Raw genomic sequence first — 10,409 nt, forward strand, 5'->3', positions numbered from 1 at the left:
ACTCCGGCTTCTGTTACTGACCCTTCCCCCTGGCTCTGGACCATCTGGGGTTTCAGTATTCCAGTTTCTGTTATTGATCCTTCCCTCTTGTTCTGGTCCATCTGGAGTCTCATCACTCCGGTTTCTTTTATATTTTTAAGAATAGGCAGCACTCCAAAGTAGGTGTTCAAAAAACGGGGTGTCTTTATTCCGTGTGCGACGTTTCAGCTCAAAGAGCCTTTCTCAAGCATCTCTTTGAGCTGAAACGTCGCACATGGAATAAAGACACCCCGTTTTTTGAACACCTACTTTGGAGTGCTGCCTATTCTTGAAAATATATATTGAAGCCCTCCCGCCAGAGGACATATGGACTTTGCACCCACCAGGATTGCTGTGCTGCTCTGAACTTTCCACTTTCTATTCATCCGGTTTCTTTTAGTGACCATTCCTCATGACTCTGGACCATCCGGGGTGTCATCATTCTGGCTTCTGTTAGTGATCCTTTCCTCTGGCTCTGGACCTTCTAGGGTGTCATCATTCTGGCTTCTGTTAGCAACCCTTCCCTTCTAGTTCTGGACCATCTAGGGTCTCATCAATCTGGATTCTATTAGTGACATTTCCCTCAGACTCTGGACCATCTGGGGTCCCATCATTCCGGCTTCTGTTAGTGACCCTTCCCTCTGGCTCTGGACCACGTGGGGTCACATCATTCTGGCTTCTGTTAGTGACCCTGCCCTCTGGCTCTGGACCATGTGGGGTCTCATCATTCCGGCTACTGTTTGTGACCCTTCCCTTCTGGGTCTGGACCATCTGGGGTCTCCATCTGTTAGCGACTAGAGATGAGCGAACATGCTCGTCCGAGCTTGATGCTCGTTCGAGCATTAAGGTACTCGAGACGGCTCGTTGCTCGGACGAGTATTTCCCCTGCTCGAGATCGAGCATTTAATTAAAAAAACACAGTGAAGAACAATGAAGAATAGAATAAAAACAGTGAACACAGGATCATTTAAGTGAAAAACACAGTAAAGAACACAGTGAAGAATAGATTACAGATGTTCGGCACATCTGCTTACTTGTCGGAAGATACGCGCGGAACGGTGCGAACAAAATAGTATGTGAAGAACAATATATATGTGTGAAGAACACATTGCAGAACACGGTGAGCAGGACAGAGACAACGAGGAGCAGCACAGAGACACCGGGGAGCAGCACGGAGACATCAGGCAGCGGCACGGAGTGGCACGGAGACATCAGGCAGCGGCACGGAGACATCGGGGCACGGAGACATCGGGGCACGGAGAGAGCGGGGCACGGAGAGAGCGGGGCACGGAGAGAGCGGGGCACGGAGAGAGCGGGGCACGGAGAGAGCGGGGCACAGAGACAGCGGGGCACGGAGACATCGGGGCACGGAGACAGCGGGGCACGGAGACAGCGGGGCACGGAGACAGCTGGGCACGGAGACATCGGGGCACGGAGAGAGCGGGGCACGGAGAGAGCGGGGCACGGAGAGAGCGGGGCACGGAGAGAGCGGGGCACGGAGACAGCTGGGCACGGAGACATCGGGGCACGGAGACAGCGGGGCACGGAGACAGCGGGGCACGGAGACAGCGGGGCACGGAGACAGCGGGGCACGGAGACAGCGGGGCACGGAGACAGCGGGGCACGGAGACAGCGGGGCACAGAGACAGCGGGGCACGGAGACAGCGGGGCACGGAGACAGCGTATCTCCCGACAAGTAAGCAGATGTGCCGAACATCTGCAATCTATTCTTCACTGTGTTTTTCACTTAAATGATCCTATTCTTCACTGTTCTTCACATCTGCTAACTTGTCGGGAGATAATATACGCGCGGAACAGTGAAGAATAGATTGCAGATGTTTGCATACATCTGCTAACTTATCAGAAGACATTCTTTTTCAATTAAATAACACATTTTATTCCCGAACCATGGTCCCTTTGAAAAATGCTCGAGTCTCCCATTGACTTCAATGGGGCTCGTTATTCGAGACGAGCACTCGAGCATCTGGAAAAGTTCGTCTCGAATAACGAGCACTCGAGCATTTTAGTGCTCGCTCATCTCTATTAGCGACCCTTTCCCCTTGTTTGGACCATCTGGGGTCTCCTCACTCAGCTTCTGTTATTGACCCTTCCCTCCAGCTTTAGACCATCTGGGGTCTTATCATTCCGGCTTCTGTTAATGACCTTTCCCAGTAGCTCTTGGCCATCTGGAGTCTCATCACTTGGGCTCCAGTTAGTGACCCTTCCTCTGGCTCTGGACCATCTAGAGTCTCATCAGTCTGTCTTCTTTTAGTGACCCTTCCCTCTGGCTCTCGGACCATCTTGGGTCTCATTGCTCAGGCTACTTTTAGTGACCCTTCCTTCTGGCTCTGGGCCATCTGGAGTCTCAGCAGTCTGGCTTCTGTAAGTGACCCTTTGCCCTGACTCTGGGCCATCTGGAGTCTCATAATTCTGATTTCTGTTAGCAACCCTTACCTTCTGGCTCTGGGCCATCTGGAGTCTCATCAATCTGGATTCTATTATTGACCTTTCCCTCTGGCTCTGGGCCATCTGGAGTCTCATTACTCGGCTTCTGTTAGTGACCCTTCCCTCTGGCTCCGGACTATCAGGGGTCTCATTACTCGGCTTCTGTTAGTGACCCTTCCTCTGGCTCTGGGCCATCTGGAGTCTCATTACTCGGCTTCTGTTAGTGACCCTTCCTCTGGCTCTGGGCCATCTGGAGTCTCATTACTCGGCTTCTGTTAGTGACCCTTCCTCTGGCTCTGGGCCATCTGGAGTCTCATTACTCGGCTTCTGTTAGTGACCCTTCCCTCTTGCTCTGGGCCATCTGGAGTCTCATTACTCGGCTTCTGTTAGTGACCCTTCCTCTGGCTCTGGGCCATCTGGAGTCTCATTACTCGGCTTCTGTTAGTGACCCTTCCTCTGGCTCTGGGCCATCTGGAGTCTCATTACTCGGCTTCTGTTAGTGACCCTTCCTCTGGCTCTGGGCCATCTGGAGTCTCATTACTCGGCTTCTGTTAGTGACCCTTCCCTCTTGCTTTGGGCCATCTGGAGTCTCATTACTCGGCTTCTGTTAGTGACCCTTCCTCTGGCTCTGGGCCATCTGGAGTCTCATTACTCGGCTTCTGTTAGTGACCCTTCCCTCTGGCTCGAGACTATCGGGGGTCTCATTACTCGGCTTCTGTTAGTGACCCTTCCCTCTGGCTCTGGGTCATCTGGTCACCTATCACCATAACCCTGATTTCTCTGAAAATATTGATTTAATTATGAAATTATGAATATAATAATGAAGCAAGATAAAAGCACATCCTCCCCCACCAGTGCATAGTATGTGGCATTAGCGCCGACCTCTCTACAAGAGAGTGATTTCTCAGGAAAGGTGAGTCTGTTATGTGTACACTTATCTCTTTGTTTTGGGTAAATGACTGATATGGAGTAAAAACCAATTCCTGCTGTAACCAGAGCCGCTTCTCCTTTCCGTGTAACCGCCTATGTTACACAAGGTTTAGAGCTTATCACCAGATTGTGATTTCATATAGCACAGAGCTGAGTATGAAGCAGGTTTTTCTTCCCCTGGTAAAGACTTGTGCTCTCTAACAGTCCTGTGTACTACATCCTCCATGTGTCCTATAATGTCCAGAAGGACAGGTCTTTTTTTTTTTTAACTCAGCTTTATTAACAGATTTGCAGGTATACATTAGGTACAGGGTAAGATCACATAACATGAAATCATCCGCTTCAATATACATTGGTATAAGATTACAGAAATGGATACAAATACCTACAAATAGAAGAAATGCAACTTTAGTAAACTTAACATGAGACCCCAGCGCTGTCGTACAAATCTTGTGTATTAGAACACGATTAGAGATGAGCGAGCACTAAAATGCTCGGGTGCTCGTTATTCGAGACAAACTTTTCCCGATGATCGAGTGCTCGTCTCGAATAACGAGCCCCATTGAAGTCAATGGGAGACTCAAGCATTTTTCAAGGGGACCAAGGCTCTGCACAGGGAAGCTTGGCCAAACACCTGGGAACCTCAGAAAAGGATGGAAACACCACGGAAATGGACAGGAAATGCCTCTGAGGCTGCTTAAATGCACCATTATGCCAAGATTATGGGCAACAGCATGGCCATGACAGAGTGACCGAATGAGGCTAGATAGCATCTAAAACATCCAATAATTGACCCTGACACTATAGGGGACGGCATGCAGAGGCAGCGGCAGCAGCGGCAGGCTAGAGAGTGGCATGGCGACATACCCTAAATGGACTCAGGCTTCAAACCAATGGGTGGCAGAGAGGAACCAAAGGAGGTGAGCAAGAAGCGCTGAAATGATTTTCTATGTGAACAAAAGGTTGACGGTATATTTAGTCGATAACACAGCATGGTGGCGACATAGTGACCAAGTTCCATAACGTATCTGGTGAAACACCCGAAAAATGAGCCTGACACAGCTCGTTTGATAAGGGGACGACATGTGGAGGCAGCCATGGAGACGACTTCCATGATTAGGAGTGACAGTATGGGGCATCCATATTGCGCTGCTATAATTGAAACTTCAGGTCTCCAGCATGGCGGCGACAGGTGGGCCGAGTTCCACTATGTATATGGTGAAACACCTGAAAATTCTGCCTGACACAGCTCGTTTGATAAGGGGATTATGTGCTGTATATCCTCTCGCGCTCCAGCGTCTGGGGTATAGAGAGTTGAAAGTTGCGCATGGAGACATTGGTGGAGGATCGTGGAGGCTAAATGGACAGGAAACAGCAGGGGCAGCATGCATGGATGCCTCTGAGGCTGCCTAATCTTGGGATGGAGCTGGCGGTCCGCTGCCAGGTGAGCTTTCCCCTGTCCAAGCCCCTGTCTCTCTGCTCCTACCCACCCAAAATGGGCCTAGGGGCCAGAAGCGTTTACTTTGAAAAAATTATAATTTTCAAAGGAGGCGGGGGCTACAAACAGCACTTCTAAGAACCTTTTGTATAAGATCAAGTGTAGTAGTGTTCTTATAGGTTTGGGTTATGGCGGGTAAGGGGAATGTAAACAGATGCGCAAGAAGCGCTGAAATAATATCGGTAAATGATAAAAGTTTGCCAGTATATTTTGTGGATTACACAGCAGGGTGGCGACAAAGTTAACAAGTTTGATGTGAAAGCCATGAAAATAACCCAAAATTCTGCCTGACACAGTTCGTTTGCTAAGGAGACCATGTATGGAGGCAGCTATATGGACGACTTTTGGAGGTAGCAATGGAGACAACGTGTGGAGGCTGCTATGGAGACAATTAAATTTGGATAGTGCCTGTATGTGGCAGTCCAAAAAAGTTTTCAAACCAGAGGACTGGGTAGGTGGCCCTCCAGAAAAATTAAATACATAGAGTACTATAGCTAGAGACAGTTGGCCCTGGCAAAAAATAGCCAGTTTCCTCTGCTTTAGTGTACAAAGAGGAGGAGAAGGAGGAAAATGAGGAGGAGGAGTGCATAAATTATTCAGGTTGAGCTTCTTCCACCTGGTGGAGAATGAAAATGCGGAGAAATCCAGGCTTTATTCATCTTGATAAGCGTCAGCCTGTCAGCGCTGTCAGTCGACAGGCGTGTATGCTTATCGGTGATGATGCCACCAGCTGCACTGAAAACCCGCTCGGACAACACGCTAGCGGCAGGGCAGGCAAGAACCTCCAAGGCGTACAGCGCCAGTTCGTGCCACATGTCCAGCTTTGAAACCCAGTAGTTGTAGGGAGCTGTGTGATCATTTAGGACGATGGTATGGTCAGCTACGTACTCCCTCACCATCTTTCTGTAAAGATCAGCCCTACTATGCCGACACTGGGGACAGGTGACAGTGTCTTGCTGGGGTGACATAAAACTGGCAAAGGCCTTGTAAAGCGTACCCCTGCCAGTGCTGGACAAGCTGCCTGCTCGCCTACTCTCCCTCGCTACTTGTCCCGCAGAAGTGCGCCCTCTGCCGCTAGCGCTGTCGGAAGAGAAATACTGTTTCAGCTTGTGCACCAGGGCCTGCTGGTATTCATGCATTCTCACACTCCTTTCTTCTCCAGGGATGAGAGTGTAAAGTTTTTGCTTGTACCGTGGGTCCAGGAGAGTGAATACCCAGTAATCGGTGCTGGAATAAATTCTTTGAACACGAGGGTCACAGGATAGGCAGCCTAGCATGAAATCTGCCATATGCGCCAGAGTACCAACGCGTAAGAATTCACTCCCCTCACTGGCCTGACTGTCCATTTCCTCCTCCTCCAACTCCTCCAACTCCTCTTCTTCTGCCCATACACGCTGAACAGTGAAGGACTGAACAATGCTCCCCTCTTCTGTCTCGCCAACATTCTCCTCCTCTTCCTCCTCATCCTCCTCCACCTCCTCCGATACTCCCAGAGAAACAGACCGGAGGGTGCTTTGGCTATCAACAAGGGAATCTTATTCCCCCGTCTCTTGTGACGAGCGCAAAGCTTCCGACTTCATGCTGACCGGAGAGTTTTTCAACAGACCAAGCAGCGGGATGGTGAGGCTGATGATGGCGGCATCGCCACTGACCATCTGTGTTGACTCCTCAAAGTTACTCAGCACCTGACAGATATCAGACATCCACGTCCACTCTTCATTGTAGACTTGAGGAAGCTCACTGACCTGACTACCAGTTCTGGTGGAAGTTGACATCTGGCAGTCTACAATCGCTCTACGCTGCTGGTAAACTCTGGATAACATGGTTAATGTGGAATTTCACCTCGTGGGCACGTCGCATAACAGTCGGTGAGCGGGCAGTTGGAGGCGGCGCTGCGCTGCCCTGAGAGTGGCAGCATCTGTGCTGGACTTCCTGAAATGCGCACAGATGCGGCACACTTTCGTGAGCAAATCAGACAGATTGGGGTATGCCTTGAGGATCCGCTGAACTATAAGATTTAACACATGGGCCAGGCATGGCACATGTGTCAGTCTGCCGAGTTGCAGAGCCGCCACCAGGTTATGGCCGTTGTCACACACAACCATGCCTTGCTTCAGGTTCAGCGGTGCCAGCCACAGATCAGTCTGCGCCGTGATGCCCTGTAATAGCTCTTGGGCGGTGTGCCTTTTATCGCCTAGGCTCAGCAGTTTGAGCACCGCCTGCTGTCGCCTAGCGACGGCACTGCTGCTGTGCCTAGAGCTACCGACTGATGGCGCCATGCCCACGGATGGTAATTCGGAGGAGGAGGTGGAGGAGGGGTGGGAGGAGGAGAAGGCATAGTAGGCCTGAGAGACCTGGACCGAGGTAGGCCCCGCAATATATAACCAGCCCCAGGGTCAGACTCAGTCCCAGCCTCCACTTCCAGACTTCTGAAAATCTAGCCCTCGCCACGGGAGCTTGACTACGTTCAACATTTGGCGCTGATGCACCAGCTCTGGCACTGCCTCTCCGTCTGGCCCCACCACTGCCTCTTCCAACATGTTCTGGTATAGGACTTGCCTCCGTCTCAGAAGCACTGTGTTCACCCGGCCTATCAACCCAGCTTGGGTCTGTGACCTCATCATCCTCCGATCCCTTAGTCTGCTCCCCCCTCGGACTTCCTGCCCTGACAACAACTTCACCACTGTCTGACAACCGTGTCTCCTCATCGTCCGACACCTCTTTACACACTTCTTCCACTACGTCAAGAAGGTCATCATCACCCATAGACTGCGACCGGTGGAAAACCTGGGCATCGGAAAATAGCTCAGCAGCAACCGGACAAGTGGTTTGTGACTCTGGGAAGGGTCCAGAAAACAGTTCCTCAGAGTATGCCAGTTCAAATGCCAAATTTTCCTGGGAGGGGGCAGACTGGGGGGAAGGAGGCTGAGGTGGAGGAGCTGGAGGAGTGCTGATTTCGGTGACGTGGGTGGACTGCGTGGAAGACTGACTGGTGGACAAATGGCTAGAAGCATTGTCCGCAATCCACGGCATCACCTGTTCGCACTGTTCTGGCTTCAACAGTGCTCTACCACGAGTCCCAGTAATTTGAGACATGATGAACCTAGGGAGTGTAGCTCTGCGGCGTTCCCCTGCTCCCTCATCAGCAGGTGGTGTCTCACCCCGCCCAGGACCACGGCCTCTGACCCCTGCAGTAGTTGGACGCCCACGCCCTCGTCCTCTACCCCTACCCCTCGGGTTCAACATTTTCAAAATTAAAGTGTAAACTGTAAATTTTTTTTTGTGTTTTTGTTTTTTTAACAAAACAATGCTATCCTATTGCTATGGCTAGTTTCTAACCTACACTGACAGCACACAACTGGATTTTGTGCTGTGCCTGATGACTAAGTTTTGAAAAAAAAAAAAAAAGAAAAGAAAAATCAGACTGTGCCTAATTCAACCCCTAATAAATTGTCCCACTTAGTGACATGCATATCCATCTCAGACACCTAAGAGCTGAATATAACGTTCGCAAGTCTCCCTGCAAATTCCTCACAATATGGTACTAGCTGCACTACTAGTGCCAGCAAGCCCAGCCACAAGCAAACAAAACAAAAATAATATATAATGCTATTCTAGCCCTAACAAGGGCTGTTGGGTTCTTGTAGAATCACTCCTGCCTAACAGTAAGCTAATATAACACCCTAACGCTTTCCCTGACCAGCAGCAGCTCTCTCCCTAGCGGCATCCAGACACAGAATGATCCGAGCAGCGCGGGCAGGGGCTAGTCTATCCCAGGGTCACCTGATCTGGCCAGCCAACCACTGCTATCGACGTGTAAGGGTACCACGTCATGCTGGGTGGAGTGCAGAGTCTCCTGGCTAGTGATTGGCTCTGTTTCTGGCCGCCAAATATCACAACGGCGGGAGATGCCATTTTCTCGAGCTGGCGAAGTATTCGTCCGAGCAATGAGCAGTTACGAGTACGCTTATGCTCGAACGAGTGTGTTCGCTCATCGCTAAACACGATCGATCTATCATAGTTATCCCTGCCTTCCTGGATTTTGAGCTGTCATGTTTTTTTTTTTTTTTTTTTTTTTTTTTTTTTTTTAGCCACATATACTGCAGATATAGGGCCCTATATCCTGCCAGTTGCAAAAGATACCTCCTGGATATCCACTTTTTTATCATATGCATATGAACGTTTTTATATAAAAATATTTTTTCTCTTATACCTCACAATATAAGTAAAATACTTATTCTTAAACCATTTTTTTTTTTTTTTTTAAACTTTATTTTAAACCAGTTGTTTTTTGTTATAAAGACCAAACTTTTATGTACAGACGTCTGTAGGTCAGATTTTGCATTATCTTTGTATTTATTTGTATACAATTAGATTACATAAATTAAATTTTTCATATTAAGAAATCTGGCACCGGCCCTTATTAGTGCCCACCTATACACCAATTTCACAAACCAACCATCATCTTGTTAATAGCTGCTAAGTCCTGTGGTTGGTGTGCCCTAAGGGGAGAGTCACACCACTGGTCCCATATCTTATTAAATTTAAGAGGGCACTTCCTGTTCTTGTAAATAACCCTCTCTTATGTTATTATAGTGTCGGTGAGTTTTTTCCACATACTGCACGTAGGAGTCTAGGATCCATCCATCTCAGTACAATTCCTCTTCTAGCCATGAATAATGACTCTGAGAAATATCCGCTCATAGTGTGACCAGTCCTCCTCCTCCAGGAAACCAAACAGGCTCCAGGGGAGAGGGGAACCAGTCTTCCCATTATTGATGTCCGTACACCAGTACAACTGTAACACCGGGCACTCCCAAATCATGTGCTGGAAGTCCGCTGGGTTGCGATGGCAGCGGTGGCATTGTGGGGTAGGTGTACGTTTCATTTTGTATAACCTTACAGGTGTTAAATAACTCGGTGTATAATGTGTAGCTGAATCATTTTATTGTTAATAGCCGGAGAAACCCCTAAATGTGACCGGTAGGTTTTATCCATCTCAGTGGCATCTAGATGCGGTATCAGAGTTTAAATCCACATGAGGGCCAATAGTGGTCGTCGCCTAGTTGCATTAGATGTGGGAGCGTGTTGTTTCCCCATAGGGGGGTCTCTGCAGGTATATCTACCGGGGGGGGGGGGGTTTGTTTAGCTGCCCTCCATACCTTCCGTGCTGTGGAATGTATAGGCAGTAGAGAACCCTTAAAGGGAGCCTGTCACCAGGAGACCCATTTTTAGCGCTCCCCCAGTCCCCACAGAGCATAGTAAATACACTGGCAAAGTGTTTTTGTATAAAAAATTGGTTTTACAGAAAAAAAGATCTGTTATATTGTACCTTTCATTAGCATCTGCTGTGTGACTAGGCACTCGTCCACTGGGAGTGGCTGGAAAGGAGCAGTTTCCCCCCCCACCCTTGGGAAACTGCTCCTCCATTGGCTATTAGAGTAAGCCAGAATGGGTGTATCTTTCTGATTCCCTGTATGGGATTAGGAGGGGAGCACTGTATCTCAGCCAAGAGAGG

This window comes from Engystomops pustulosus, unplaced genomic scaffold (assembly GCF_040894005.1).
Source record: "Engystomops pustulosus unplaced genomic scaffold, aEngPut4.maternal MAT_SCAFFOLD_174, whole genome shotgun sequence".
Classification (NCBI taxonomy): domain Eukaryota; kingdom Metazoa; phylum Chordata; class Amphibia; order Anura; family Leptodactylidae; genus Engystomops; species Engystomops pustulosus.